Genomic DNA, 16,830 nt, shown 5'->3' with positions numbered 1-16,830 from the left:
ACTTTAAAGGTTCAGAGGCCAATAGGAGAAGGCGACCAGGAACTAGAGAATAGGTTAGTTCAAGTAGAATCAACTTAGAATGCAACACATGTACATGAAAGCAATGCGAGGAATCTCCCTGTATAGCTATCCTTATCTCATCAGCAAAAATGCTTTGTCCTTCTTATTATTGTTTATACTCTCTCTTCAACAAAATTAGAGATAAGGGCAAAACAGTTTCTGCCTGGAATTGAGAGGGTGGGGGGAAGAGGGAGGGGGCAGGGGCAGGGGGAAGGGAAGGGCAAAGGTTAGTGGGGAGAAATGACCCAAACATTGTATGCACATATGAATAAAAGAAGTTTTAAAAAAGAGGTGGTGTACCTCATTTGTAAAAAATATTTTGAAGTCAGAAAGTTATCTGCCTAGGAAAATGGATGGAACTGGAGATCATCATGTTGAGTGAGATAAGCCAAACTCAGAAAAGAAAGCAAATATTGCATGTTTTCACCCATATGTAGAATCTAGACCTAAAAAATAATGGAAAATAAAATAAAAATATGGGAATAACACAATGAAACCTCTTTGTACAATTAATTTATGCTAATAGAAACTTATTCACATATAGTGTTAGAAACTCAACTATGATTTACAAAGAATGGTGTAAGTGAAGAATAAAATAAAGGCATAAAATGCCCATAAAAGGAAGTGTGTAATTTCCAAAATATTCACTCTGTTGCCTTATAATTATCTTATTTTTTGGTTACTGTTAGTAATGATGGTAATAGTTGCTAACTTTTATGGAAGACTAAACTGTGGCCAGGCACCGTGCTAAGCGCCTTACATGGCTCATCTCCTTTCATCCTCTTAGGATTATGAGGAAGCCACTCCCACTCTGCCCATTTTCTAGATGTAAAAGCTGAGACTCTGGTTGCGTAAGATCTCACAGTGAGTAGGTGGCGGAATCCTGCTGGAGTGATCTTGAGTGACAGGCAGAGGGCCTTTTTGGTTCACTATCCATGCTGTTCCCATCCAAGCAGTTTCTGATGCTACAAATCCTATCATTAGAGAATCATTCTATAAGTTGTCAAGAAATTGTTCTTTATTCAAACATGAATAGTGGAACAAGCACTTTTGTGTCCTGCTATATTTTGCTGAAAGGACTGCTCTCCACATACTCTATCTTCCTCAACCATAAAGCTTTGGTTTGCACCAAAGCTAGATTTTTTTTTAACAGTATAAGGATAATAATATGAACATTTTTAAAAAGAAATAGAACCTTTAAATTAAGATAACTATTTTCCGCTAATAGAATTGTTAGTATTAGCCAGGATGAGAAAAGGATGTATGGTGAATGTCAGGGTTTTCCTCACATCCCTGAAATTATGCCACATATTTACTTATTTATTCTGTCAGCATTCATGGCTTTTCTAGCTATGATCAGGAAACACTGAAGCCCATAGAAATATAAGAAGCAGTGTGTGTAACTGGGCTGCACTACTGAAATATTTTCATCAACTACCAGTCCAACAATTAGAATGATTAACATGTACTCATATTTAGAAGTCACTTTTGTTGACATTGTCTCATTTTGCTTGCATTACCAGTGTGGTATGGGTTCCTTTTTGCAGATAAGGGAACTGAGTCCCAAGGATGTTGAGGTATTTGCTTCAGTACAGTAATTGGCTGAGCTGGAACTGAAATCTAATTTGTCATCATCTTCCTACTATGATGTATCCTGCAGCTTCCAGCAAAAGCTGGGCACGGAGCCTTATCCTGTCCATATGGTATACCCGGTCCCGTGAAAGTGCAGTCACATCACAGCCAACGGTGGAGACCCCTGGCTTTCCAAAGTGGAAGTCCGACCTAAATCGGGCCCAGCATGGTGGATTCTGGTGTGCAGATCCATAGGTCCCCTGAATGGTGGTGGAAGTGATCAGCCCAGAGAGGCTGGGGCACCCTGGTAGGGAAAAATCACGTAACTATTATTATAAAGGATAAGGACTGAATTAGATAAAATTATGCTTTTGGATTTTATCTCTGTAGGTCCTTAGATGGTTGAGAGGGAGGAAAAGATATTCATTTATATTTGAAACATGTAAACACTGTCTATGGAACTCCAGATTTTAAGTGATAATGTAATGGGAAAGTCTTTATTACTAATGAACATGATATTATATCTTACCTATTAAATGATCTTCACTGTGAAATAGACTAAGAACTGTACTGATGCATTTGAGCTATATTGTTTCAACCTTTAAAGTCAATATTAATGATTAAAGTGCAATTTCCTACTGTAGAATAATCATTTTATTTTTGATATGCGGCAAAGTGTAAAGCAGATAGAAAGGGAAGAGAAATTTATAATAGTGTGTAAGTACCTTCACCTACCTGAGCACTGCCTAAAAGCTTTTCTGTATGAAATAAATATGTAGTTAAACTGGAATTACCTACACAAGAAAAAGAATTGCACAGTATTGAGCATCTAAGTATATAATCATAAGCTTGGAGCAGATAGGGATTTAGAATGATTGCTTCTCTCTCATCATTAATATTCTGCATATATGAAGTAAAGGTTATGGAGGCATTTATTTTCTTAAAATATGGAGATACTTTGCTTCTCAATAGTATGGACTGTATGTCTTGTTGATTCCTGGAGTCTCTAGGAAGATCTATCAAATGACAGAAATATTTGGAACATATATTCAGCGTTTGGATTTATATTAAGAAATGGTATCAAAGGGACTTTTGAATTACAATGTAACATTGGTTTGGTAGGCACAATTTTATTTTTAAATCACCAAATGATAATTTGAAAGCATGGTCTTGGGGAGTGATGATTGAATGGAAACTGGACTTATATTTTTTGTTTTTAAAAATTCACTTTTAAGGAATTATTATCTAAACTCTTTTTTTTATTGTGGACTGGTGTTAGCACTTGCAAAGCAGTGCTCTATCGCTAAGGAATTATTATCTAAAAATATATAATGATTTATCTTTTGAAAATATGAATTTTAGAACACTGATTTTACTTTTTTGCTAATTATCTTTTACAGCAACTTCATTTTGAAGTTGAAATATTATAATGTCCTACAGGAAATGCAAAATGAATGACAGTCCTGCTGTCACATAGTTTATAATCTACAGAAATTAAAGTTTACTCACTCACTATTGTACTATGCAGTGCAATACAGCATCCAGATAAGAAAGGTGGAAGGAGACAAAAGAGCTCACAAGAAGGAGGAATTACATTTGGGTGGAGTGAACAGAGGGCCTCATGGAGGAGACAGCACTGGAATTGGGATTCGCAGGCTAACAGGTTTTGGAAAAGCGCAGTGAAAATGTGGACTACTATTGTTAGAAAGAACAGCAAAAGCTAAAACAAATACCTGATGTTATGTGCAAGAGACTGATAAAACTAATTGATCTTAAACTATCATCCTCAAATGTTCATTCTTTGCTCTTAAGTATCCTAAATGCTTTCAGTTTCAGTGGTAAAACTATTATTTCTACAAACTAGAGACTTTACCTGTTGGTGTGGTACAGATAGAGATACTGTCAGGAAAATGTATGCAGGCTATGGTACATATATTCACTCTTTCAGTAAATTGGTATTCAGGGGACCATTTAATGCTCCACTGAAGAGAAAGTCTGTAATCCTTTTTGTGCTCTGCATGGCAGCTGAGGTGGTGCAATGACCATAAAATATGCTATCCTTAAAACCAGCAATTTTGAAGCCATGCTTAAAAAGACAGCGCATTTTTCAAGTATCACAGAACAGCCTTGGTTTCCTATTCTTTTGGAACCAAAAGGGAAAGTAGTTCTTTTAGCATCTCTTTAAATAACCAGCTTTATGATGTTATCCAGAATGTCTTTTTCTCAGCTCCAATTCCTCAATACTTTCCTGAGTTTAATGACTAGCCAAGTGGGAGAGGAAAACTTAAATTAAGCTGGCCTTGACCAAGTCCTGAAGCAAGTCATTTTTCATGGCTTGCTCTTTTTAAAAGCTCCATATCTCATTGTCAGCACAAAGTCTGTTTACACTGTAAACTGGCTATTCCATTTGTTCTGTTAAGCAACTAGCTTTAAAAAAGCATATTACTGCTACTGTCAATTAATCTAAGTGTTTTATTGTGATGCCTGAGGCTTCTTCAACCCAAGAATGGATTTTTCATATCTGAGAATGTCTTTTTTTCAAAGTAAGGACAAAAATCGATACTTTTCTTTAGACTATGAAAACAGAATAAGATATTTTTGGGCACCTCAGGCAGTGTCTAATTTTTCTTTATGATAGTTTAGGTAACCTAACTGTCACTTTCTTTGGTTTAGCAATGGCACCAAAATGAAAGGAAGGGTTTATTCTATTGCAAAGCAAGTAGAAGGAACGAGGGTCTGGGGAAGGACAGAGATTTCATGGGGAACCTAGAGTACTTAACTCTCAAGAGTACTTTACTCTCAAGAGATAGTGGGGGGGCTGTTCACTGATCCCAGTCACACACCCATATGTTAAGACATTAATAAGAAGTAGAAGTTTGTTCATAAGATGGATGCTGTGGGGTGCTGTGGCTTTTTAGCACATATGTCTCTATCAAAAGTTATTTATTTATGCAAGAGTCAACTATTATTCAACCACTAATCAAGAAAGTAAGATCTAGGGAAAGTTAAACTAATAGATCATTGGTAGGCATTTATTTATGTAATAAGTAGTTGTTATAAAGTTCAAAGTATCTGTATAAAATTGAAAGTTTGATAATTATTACTATCTATGTTCAAATTGAAATCCCAAAAAAGTATAGTAACCCATCTGCAAAATCTCTTATTTTCATGAAACAAATAAGCAAAACAATAACAAAACAGAAAGGAAGGAAGGAAGGAAGCGAGAGAGAGAGAGAGAGAGAGAGAGAGAGAGAGAGAGAGAGAAAGAGAGAGAGAGATTTCTTGAAGCAGAAAGGCCAACATAAGAAATGTCTTTTGTACCAGATATTTGATATTTGCCTGGGGAGTAATTCACCCAATCTAGTACCAACTACCTTTTAGAAACACAGAGTTCCAGTTTATTCCAAACCTGACCCTCCACCATGAGTCCAAATTCAGCCTGTTTCCACTAGACAAACATTAACCAGTGCAATGTAAAATAAGCTCATTCTTACTCAGACATCATCAGGAACCAGTGTAAAGATCAGTTAGAGATGAATCAACTTGGGTTGTAACACATTTGTACATGAAAGCAATGCTAGGAATCTCTCTGTATAGCTGTCCTTATCTCAACTAGCAAAAATGCTATGTCTTTCTTATTATTGCTTATGCCTTCTCTTCAATTAGAATAAGGCAGAACAGGTTCTGCCTGGAAGCAAGGTGGGTAGGAGGGAGAGGGTAGGGTAGGGGACAGGGAGGAGAAATCACCCAAACAATGTACACACATGTGAATAAATGAATTTTAAAAAAAAGAGGTATCAAGATAATGCGATGCCATTCCTCCAGCTCATTGATTCACTCAGCATTTAACCAAAGCATATTGTGTTGCAGGCAATGCTAGTATGAGCTGATTCCTGTAATCTAGAAACTTATGAAAATTGACCTTTGTAACTTTTTATTTTGAAATCTATGAAAATTCTTATTCTAGATTTACTAATTGTTAGCATGGTCCCATGTTGTCTTTCTCTTTCTCACCTCTCTCAAAATATGAATATTTGTGTATGGCTTTTTTTTTTTTTCATTTTTTAGGAGGAGGAGAGAACTACTTAAAAGTAAGTTTCAGACTTTAGGGGATGGGCATTTAAACAAGTAAGTCCAATAATTGTGTAAAGTCTTCAGCAGAAGTCCATATAAAATGTAGTTTATAATGAAAAGAATGTAGGAAAGAAGTGGGAATGTCTTCATACAGTTTTTTTGTGATAAGAGGTGGAGCAGTAGCTTGAGTAACAGGAAGAGTGCACATGCAGGTGCCAGGATCTGTGCAGTGTGGAGCATCAGGGTAGCAGTGAATGGTTTTCCATGGTCGCACAACGGGCTAAGGAGAAGGGAATTGGAAACAGGTCATGAAAAAGAGGGTGGGCAAGTAGGCAGTGGCCAGAGCAGGGAAGGCCAGGTTTGCCATGGAAAGGTTGCTTCCCTTTATCTACCTAAGGGTGGTGAAGATTCATCGGCAAGTGTGAGACACAGGAGTTGTATAATATGTGTGCTGTTTCCAAAACTTTATAGAGAAAATGCTGAAAGTTAAAGGAACTGTAAAGGGGGAGATTTTCAGGCATCCTGATAAGCCTATAGGTAGAGATAGATGGGGAATTCATGGCCTTTTGTATTAATATGATATCCATGAATTTGCACCCTTCTTTCCTCCCTTCCTTTCTCCCCCTCCCCCCCTTCCCTCTCTCTTTTTCTGTAATAGGGAAATTTTTGGATTTTTAGTTCAGTAGTATTGTGTCAGTTGGCATGCCAGGAATTAAAGATAAAAAGACATTTAAGACATAGTTCTCCTTTAGAGGTCTAAGCCAAGTTTGCTAAGGTTTCATTAAGACGTTTTAAAATATATTTTAATTAATACATAGCAATTATACATATTTATGGAGTACAGTGTGGCATTTTAATATAGGTATACAATGTGTGATGAACAGGTCAAGGTAACTGGCATATCTATCATCTTAGACAAATCATTATTTGTATTGGGAACATTCAAAATCCTCTCTAGTAGCTGTTTTGAAATACTCAATTGTTGTCAACTGTAATTATTCTACTGTGTTCTAGAATATTAAGTTACTCCTTCTACCCAACTATGGTGCCCTATTTTCTATCCAGTAGATGATGTTCCAAAACATGGCTGTACATCAGACTCAACTGAGGAGTTTTTAGAGAAACAGTGATTCCCAGTTCTTCTTGAAATCACTGAGTCAGAATCTGCTTAAGGGGAACCTAGGGATCTGCATTTTCCAGATTCCCTCTCCTGGCCCTGGTGCAGCCAGTTCCCTGCCTGAGCTTCGGGAGCATGCACTTACAGAAGCAGGATAGCAAGGATTCAGTGGCAGAAGTCTGTGCCTTGGGAAACTCTACCAAATTCCACAGGAACACACTTATTGTATCAGCCAGCATTGTGGAACCTGTGATGTTATACATCTCTGTGTCCTTCTGAAGAATCAAAACATCAGGCACATGCCAGGGGCTCCACAAATAATCTGACAAATGGATGAGTATTACTTAACTCTATTGTTAGCAAAGGAGATGGTAGCAGTGTAATTGTGTATTTTCGTTTGACCAAATACCCTAAAAAACTAATTTATTAAAATGTAATATAGATATTCTAAATGCCAGCTGTTTATTCAGACTGTTCATCAATTCTATTAATTTTAGTTTTTAAATCAGAGATATGTCATTTTGGTAGAATATCTGCTCTAAAGAAGATAACAGGATATAGAAGATGACATCAGTCACTTTGTTAACACTGTCACACTGAGACTTCCTAGGCTAAACTAAGAAAATGTACTTTCTGGTACTTCTGAATCAATTATCATTATGGTATGATTGTGGCATATAATCTAAGTGATGACAGGTGAAGGTAATAGCGGTAGTTAATCCAGACATATATTAAATAATGGAGATAAGAAAAATCATTTGAGGCTTAACTTGACACTTATCCCAGGACGTTTAAAAGTGTTTGGAAATAAGTGACTTGAAACATTTTATCTTCTTACTTGCTGGCAGAAGAAGAGATGGTATGACCATATAATCATTAGTTGACATTTCATTGTAGTTGTCAAACCCAAGACTTATTAAACATTTCAAAAATTTAAGTCTTTTATCTCTGACCCTTAAATACTAAAAAATAAAGTCTAGTTAGACATTCAGGTTCTGGAGAGGTACTAAGTGGGCAGTGAGAAAGTGGATGTTGGGGAGACAGTTGATCTTCAATGACAGTTCACTCTTCAAAAATCAGATTCCAGAGCAGCATGCATTTTAAAATAGCTAAATCAGGATGTGTATCAGATATAGTTTGTTTTTTAATCCCCAAATCATACACAGAGGTTTTATGTGGTTTTATGGTTTTAATTTGTTTTGCATATTTATTAAGTTTGGAGAAGCCACAAAAATGTGAATTACATCTCTGAATATATTTATTTGTGTGAGTGAGAGGATTGGGGATAAATAGTTTGGACCCAGGAGTGCTCGTAATGTTGTTACGGTTCTAGCTCTAAGACAAGCTCTCCACACACGGCTGGTAGGATGGCCAACCTTACCTGTACTAGCTTACATCTTACCAGTTTGGTAACTGGGATGAATAGATCTTTGTAGATAGCTTCAGCAGAAAAGGTCCCATAGAATCTGATTTTCTAGGGTTTTTTAAAAATCATTTTCCATCCCTGAATCAATTATGTTTTTATCCTTGAGCCAATCAACACATCTACAGCTCTGTCAGCAACTTTTATGGACTAGTCCCATGTCACTGATTTCCCTTGTCAATGGAAAGAAAAGAAAATATCAACAAGATCATTACAACGGTTTAATGTCCTCATTAGTGTTTGTATGTCTAAGAAAGGGAGAAAAATCAGTTTTCAATGGCAAAAATGAATTATGCTCTATCATGTGAGGAAAAATTACATTTCTTCAATAGTATGAATGATGGTTTTATTCTTTTATTTCAATTTAAAAGAATTTAAACACTTGTATGAAATATGTTATACAAACAATGTTAAACATTTCACATCCAGTGTTTCTAGATTTTGGAAACATTGCATCTTGCATCTTGTGAATGGTAAATACTCAATAAATTAATGAATTATTTATCACTTCTATGAGATCATAGAAGCCATCCATCAAAGAGTACACAGATGCAGGTAGACTCTACAGCACCTTGTGGAATATGTGTTGAACACTTTCATTTGAAAACTCCTACTGTTTTCAATGAGAAGGTTTGTTTGCTACCTCTCAGTATATTATAAAGTAATTAAAAGCCGGTATCATTGAACAAAGGACCATTCACATTGTTTGCTTGCTTAATTTATTCTCTAACATCTACCTCAATTCCTGCAAGAGGCAAATAACAAATTTCAATTGAGTGATATCTGAAGCAATATTATCTGCCAGTGAAACTCAAATGAATAAATTGCCTTTGTTTAGGGTCATTTTGAGAAAATTCTAGCCAGGAAACCGAACAGGAGGGGATGGAGAAGGAGATCATGAGGCATTATTTCATTCTTCAAATCATTTGCACAAGTATAAGAAATCTATAAATAAGTTCTTATGGAATAGTTTAGATCCATTTACTTAATAAAAGGAAAAGGGATAACTTTCTTTATTGCAGATAGTCAAATTTGAGGGCAGTCACTGTCAATTTATCATGAGTGGTTGAAAATATTTATGGAAATTTGTTCCTACAACATTTGAATAGAACATTCTTGTAATCTTCTACAAATTGTTAAGTTTAGTAATTTAAAAACTCTAAAGAAGTCAAAAATTGTGAGTGTAAAGAGTTCAGGTTTTTTGTTTGTTGGTTGGTTTGTTGTATGTGTGTGTTCTAGTATTTTAGTTTTTCTGATAAAGAGAACAGGGTGTGGTTTCAAGAACACTTCAGAGAATTGATATCCAGATCTCATCTGTAAGATAGAAATTTCTGATGGCATCCTCATCCTGACCCTGTATGTAATGATCGATAACAAAAACATTTGGCATTAGAATTATAATCAGAGTGACAGCAAGCTAAAATGTTTGTTGATTCAAAGGCTGTTGTATCTATAGATAGGCCCGTATAAATTAAGTATCAGTAAATGGCTTGTAGTCTTCAAAATTGGCCATTTGTATGCATTGTATGATGGGCTTTTAAGCAAACTTATTAGGATAATTATTAGTATTAGAAGAAGTAACAGAAGATGGCTATAAAAATTGATTGAGAATACATTTTGTGTCAGCTTTGGCAATGTGGTTGCAATAGTTATAGCACATTTGCTTTCACATATGTTTACTTTGTTTATTGAGCGATTCACCAGAGAGGGGTGAAAAGGAATATATCCATGTCTTCCTACTTGTTAATACAGTCATTAGGCCAAAAAACTATATGTCTCAGAGTGTAACATCCATTCTTACTTACACATGGATTTCTAAAACTAATAGGTCAAATTTGATGGCAGAGTTGGATTTATCATGAAAGCAAAAATGCTAAGATTTAAACTTTATACAGCTATGTTTTTGTTGTCTGGTACATTTCCACATTCAAAGAAGTAAATGTTTGCACTATTCATCTCATCAGCATATGTGATACAATTAATTGTTTTCAAACCTGGAAAAACCATGTTACCATAGAGAATTAGTATAAAATTTAAGGACAAAATGAGTGAATGAGAGATTTTCTATAAAAAACAATTCTTTCAAAAATATCTTCTAATATTTACATTCCTTAGAAAGTGGATCATTGTTATTTGGATTCAGATTAGAATATGTTGTGTTTTGACCTGTCATCACCTCTGAAGTTGTGATTATAGGTTATAGTGATTTGGCATTTCATGGAGGCACTTCAAGTTACAAGTAACTTTTTTCCTATTATGGGTACAGTGTCATTGAGGACACTCAATACTAGGACACTCAATACTGAGGACACTCACTACTAGGACCTCGATATGTTCTCCATCCTGTAGTTTTATAAGACAATAATAACACTAATAAGAAGGTACACATAAGTATAAAGATAAAGTAATACCTAACATTTATTGGGTGCTTGACATTATACCAGGCTCTGTGTAAGTTAGGTATAATCATTGTTTCTATTTTATAATGAAGTGACAGTTGGTAAGAAAAACTAAGTTGTAAAATGTGCAAGGCTACTAAGTGGCAGAGCTGTAATGTGGACCCCAGAGTTTGTTTGCAGTGCTGGGGTCTTGCACAGGCCAGGCAACTGCTCCACCCCACACTGAGAGTCTAGTTCGTTATCATTATGTTATAGTGCATGCCATACATCAAAAGCAATGTGGCCACTCAAGACAAATTCATCTACATCACTGAAGAAATAAGTCAGTGTACATGATTTTTTTGTTGGTCAGAAAATACTATCTTTATACATGAAAGATAGGGCATTACCTAAAAGTTTTCTTCATGCACAAACTTTCTGTCATTACCAGAAGAAGAAAAAAATGTAACTTCATTAAATGTTAAAATAGGGTGAAAATATCAGTGTAATCTATCCAGAAATAAGCAGTGTTTTCAAAATAGAGGTTTTCACTTTCTTGGTTAAGTATATTCCTAGCTATTTTATTTTGTTTTGAACCTATTGTGAATGAAAGTCTTTTCCTAATTTCTTTCTCAGCCTGTCATTGTTGGTATATAATATTGATTTTTAAATGTTGACTAAAAGTGTTGCCCAAAAGGTTTATTGGTGAAGTCTTTAGGTTTTTTAATTACAGGATCATATCATCAGAAATCAGGGATAATTTGACTTTTTCTTTTCCTGTTCTCTTTTATTTCTTTCTCTTGCCTATTGCTCTGGCTAAGAATTCAAGCACTATATTGAATAAGAGTGGAGAGAGTGAACGCTCTTATCTCATTCCTAACTTTAGAGGAAATGGTTTTATCTTTTCCCTGTCTAATGTGAAATAGGCTATAGGTTTGTCATATAAAGCCTTTATTATGTTGAATTACATTTTTCCTATTCCTAGTTTCTTCAGAGCTTTTATCATGAAAGGATGTTGAATTTTTTCAGAGACTTTTTCTACATCTATTGGTATCATTATGTGATTCTTGTTCTTTATTCTGTTCATGTGGAATGTTCTGTTTATTGATTTACATATGTTGAAGCATTCTTAGATCCCAATGAAACCAGCTTGTTTGTGGTGTATGATCTTTTATTATGTTGTTGAATTCTGTTTGCAAATATTTTATTGGGAATTTTTGCATCTGTGTTCATTAGGGAAATTGGTCTGTAATTTTCTTTCTTCTTTGTGTCCTTTTCCAGTTTTGGCTTCTGGGTAATAGCTAGCTTCATAAAATGAGTTTGATAGCATTCCTTCCCTTTTTATTTTATGGAATAATTTGAGGAACATTGGTATTATTTCTTCCTTAAAGATCTAGTGGAAATTGGCAGTGAATCCATCCAGACCTGGACTTTTCTTTGTTAGGAGACTATTATTGCTTCAATCTTATTGCTCATTATAGATCTGTTAACATGGTTTGTGTCCTCTTGGTTCAATTTAGATAGGTCATAGAAATCTAGAAATTTATCCATTTCTTCTAGATTTTCCAGTTTATTAGAATATAAGTTTTCAAATTATCCCTGAAGAACTTCGATTTTCATTAATATTTGTTGTGATGTTCCATTTCTTATCTCTAATTTTGTTAATTTCTGTCTTCTCCCTCTTCTTTAGGTTTGTTTGGCTAAAGCTTCGCCAATCTTGATTGTCTTTTCAAAGAACCAGCTCCTTGTTTCATTGATTCGTGTTTTTTTTTAAGTCTCCATTTTATTAATTTCTTCACTTTATCTTTATTATTTCTCACCATCTACCAATTTGGGGTTTGGCATGTTCTTGTTTTCCTTAGAGCTTCAGGTGCATCATTAGGTTATTTATTTGACGTATCTGTCATTTTTTATTGTAAGCACTCATAAACTTTTTCTTCCCACTCCCTTTGGTATGTTCCAAATGTTCTGATAAGTTGTGTTTTCATTGTCATTTGATTCTTGGGTTTTTTTAAATTCCCCCTCTTTCTTTGATGACCCATTTATCATTATCTCCATGTGTTTGAGTATTTTCTAGTGCTGCTGCTGTTATTCAGATGAGTTTGCCTTTATGAGACTTGGCACATCTCTTGCAGATTTTAATATTCTTTCTTTGTTCTGTACACTTGATGTTTTAACCATAATATGATGTGTGAAGGTTCTCTTCTGGTCATACTTGTTTGGAGTTTTAAACCCTCTGTATTTGGATGTCTATCTCTTTCCCATGATTTGGAGAATTTTCTGTCATAATTTTATTGAATATATTTTTATTCCTTTAGCTTGCAATTGTTCTCCCTTCATCTATGCCCATGATTCATATGCTTGGTCTTTTAATAGTACTTCAAAGATATTGCATGTTCCATTCATATGTTTTTGGTCTTTTACTGAATATTCTAATTCCTTTATCTTTTCTTCAAATCCTGTTATTCTGTCTTTACCTTGATCCACTCTATTGGTGAGACTTTCAACTGAGTTTTTTATTTGACTTGTTGTTTGCAAATTTTTAATTTGTTTTTTTCCTCAGGATTTCTGTATCTTTATTGACTTCCTTTTTCATATCCTGCAGTGTTTTCCTTACTTTTTCTATTGTCTTCCTTACTTAATTCAGCCTTTTGTTTGTAATGTTCTTGAATTCTTTCAGGTATTTATTCATTTCTTCTTTGAATTTATTGATCACTGTTAAAATCAGTCTTTTGAATTCTTTATGGAATTATTACCTTTTAGAGTAGTCATGTTGCCTTGTTTTTTAAAATCATATTTCTTATGTTTCTACATTGGTATTTGTGCATATGGTGCCAAGTTGTTGGCTGGAAGTATATTCTCCTTTATTCTTTCAGTTGAAGTATTTGTCAAGGCTTAGGTGGGACTAGGTTGTGGCAGAGTTGGTATACAGTTTCTCACAGCTAGGTCTTAGGAATTGTTTAGCAGCTAAACACTTGCCAAATTAGCTCAAGGCAATGGACCCACTCTCTTGCAGCACTCAGAGAGAAGAAAACTATCTGCAGTAGCAACCACAACTGATAGACAAACCAGCATGTAAATATCATGATAGCCATTAAAAATAATTAGCACCACAACTTCAATAACATTAGAAGATGAAAAGAGCAATAAGGCTGTATGAACTAAGAACATATTAGTTAATAATGATAGAAATGAAAATAGGAAAATAATTCTAGAGAAAAATAGTAGAGAATAGTGTGGGCACTAGAAAAAAAAGGAGAAAATGAAAAAGTGAGTTGAAAAACGGAATAAGAAAGAAAAATGGTAGAGACAGAGAAGATCCAGCTAAAGGTAAAATAAGAAAAAAATCCCAGTAAATATACAAACAACTCAAAACAATGAGAATAAAGAAGAATTTTAAAAGGGGGTTAAGATGAGAAAAAAGAAGAAACAAGAGAGAAGAAAAAAACCTGATCTCATAGAAGGAGAATTAAAAGATAGGAGGAGGTAGAAAGAATAAGGATTAAAATAATAAGTATTAAAAAGTTAGGTGTGGTGGTTCATGTCTATATTCCTAGCATTTGGGAGACTGCAGCAGGAAGATCAGAAGCCCACCTCAAAAAGACAACAGGACAGGATGAAATAAAACAAAGAAATGAGATCTTAAAAGGAGAAGAAATAAGAAGGAAATGTAAACAAAAATAAATGACACAAAAATTTATATGTAAGTATTTCAATCCATCAGTCTTACTTTCAAGTTTTTATAAAAAACAATAAATAAAGAGGGGGGAAAAATAAAATAAAGATAGTTTATTTTTAAAAAGGACAGGTTTCCAGTCTTCTAAGGAGGCCCATTATGTGGGCCACAGTGAAAGATCTCAACCTACACTGACTTCTCCTCTCTGTCACCACCCTATGCTATGCTCTACCTGGTGAGAGTAGCCCATGCTACTTGGCTTTCTCTTTTCTCCTTCCTGCTGTTCGTTCACCTAGCAACTGGAGGGCATGGTTTGTAAGCAGATCTGACTGTGATTACTCTCATGTGACCAGCTTTTCAGCATGGGATGCAGAGGACTGCATGCAATCTAGTGGTTAGTCCGAGTCAGTTGTACCTTCAAATGTCTGGTCATGAGGCACAGAAGCCCATAGGGGTTGAGAAATACATGCTGAGGCAGAACGCTGGTGTGCTCCCCCTTCCAGTCTCTGACTTTCCACAACTTAGCTCTCATCCCAGTGACTTGTGATTTCCCCTTACCCGGTTCCAGAGCTCTCTAACTAACTTCCCTATTTGACCTCTCAGAGGGGAAGCAGTCTCCACTTCCCCCAATCCCCTTGTGACTCTGATCTGTTTCCCACTGCATGAAGTTCTCTGCATCACTGACTCATTCTTTCCTCTGTGGCTAGACTGGCTCTCCTGGCCAGCACTCAGGGGATGAGCAACTAACCCCCATTGGGAGTGCATGTAGATAGGACAATGCAGGGTATTTTCACTCAAATGCCAGGAAGAAGAGAGAACTTTTCAACTTTCCTTGCAGACTCTAGGACCCTTGTCTGGTTGGTCTGCAGTTCTGCTCAGTGTTAACTATTTCCTGATGTCTCCTGCTTTCTTTTGGCTCTTCCCCTCCCTTTGCGTCACCATTTCTGCCTATTCCACACTGAAGTTCTCTCTCTCTCCCTCCCTCCACTTCTAAATTTTCTGTTTCTTAAAATTGTTTGTTTGCAACTGAAATTACAGGGTGTGTTTCTGAGGCCCTTTATTTTTTTCTCATGTCAGTCCCAGCCCTCTACACTTGTGTGCTCTGCATTCTGCCACTGAAACAGCATTTCTCTATCTCTGTCCCACTCCAAATTTTCTGTTTTTATAAGGTTCTGTCTCTTTGCTACTGAAACTACATTGCCTTTCTGTTGTTACCCCCTTACAAGGGCAGCTGCTCTCCAGTTTTTCCACTTCTATCCACTGGAAATGCTAGTGATATGTGAGTGCTACTAGTCTACCATCTTCTTACATCCATGTGTTAGTATTGTAAAATTTCTGTTTTTAACCACATATATATGTAAACCCCGTTCTCAGCTCACAGGTCACATAAAGTGGATGGCAGGTTATATTTGGATATTGCTGATCTATGGCCTATGATTCTAATTGTGCATGTGAGTGTGTGCATGTGTAGTCACATACATGAATGTGAATGAGATTTTGGATAATTTTAATTTTTTAAATGGTTTTTTGCATTCTCTCTTTTTTAATATGAAATTACAGATGGTCCCCAACTTATAGTTGTTTCACTTTAAAACTTCTTGACTTTACAGTGCTGAGAAAGTAATATTCCTTCAGCAAAAATATTCTCCAAATTTGGAATTTTGACCTTGTCCCACATTAGTGATATGTGGAATGATACGCTCTCAGATGCTGGGCTGCAATATAAGTTGAAGAGCACCTGTATACCACTTTTATAATCACATAATTAAAAAGTACTATACTAATGTAAAGCATTTTTAAAAGGCCAACACTATAGACCCAAGTAGGAGATATAGATGAGGGTTAGGGAAACCGCACAACCCCAAATGACTTGAAGGATGAGGAAGAGTTGATCAGACACAGATGAGTCATAGGAGGAACAGGGAAGAGTAGAGGCTAGAAGAGAGTGCATTCCAGGCTGAGACATGCATGTTAACCCACAGGACAGTCAGGGAACCACAAGAACACAAAGGCTAGAGAGAGAACGAGAGAATAAGCTGTGGAAGTCAGGACAGAAAGAGAATCAAGCACTGAGGGTCTTATTTGCTATGCTTGGACTTCAAATTTTATTTTCAAATCAATCAGATTTGAGTATTTCAGTATGAAAAGATGTACAACTTGCTGAGTGGCATGATATTTCTGATTTACAAAGATCTAATGGCAGGGCAGGGAATGGATTGGGTGACCATATACCTAGAGACAGGAGAACAGGTTAAGAGGCAGTGTTAGGGATTCAGATGAGACGTGGTGGTGGTAGAGATTAAACTGAGGTAAAGAGGTGGAAACAAAGAGGGTTTGAATAACATGGAATAGTTTGACTTAATGGGCTTTTGTGATTGACTAGATCTTGGAATTCATGGAGCTGTGGGGAGCGGGGAGAAGATTGAAGGTTGTTTTCCATATATCAGTTCTTGGTAGCCAGCTGTGTTACAGATTTGGTTAGTTTTAGTTATTTTGAATTTGAGGCAGTTATTCAATGTTTGGGTAGGGA

At 35.7% G+C, this 16,830-nt stretch overlaps 1 protein-coding gene across 9 annotated transcripts in view; it reads left to right on the top strand.

Annotated features, from left to right (window-relative positions):
• Positions 1–16,830, top strand: part of Ccdc141 (coiled-coil domain containing 141) — a 185,997-nt gene that overhangs the window by 21,604 nt on the left and 147,563 nt on the right. The window lies entirely within an intron of this gene.

The sequence above is a fragment of the Castor canadensis genome, chromosome 4, assembly GCF_047511655.1.
Source record: "Castor canadensis chromosome 4, mCasCan1.hap1v2, whole genome shotgun sequence".
Lineage (NCBI taxonomy): Eukaryota > Metazoa > Chordata > Mammalia > Rodentia > Castoridae > Castor > Castor canadensis.
This window is presented reverse-complemented; position numbering and strand designations above follow the sequence as displayed.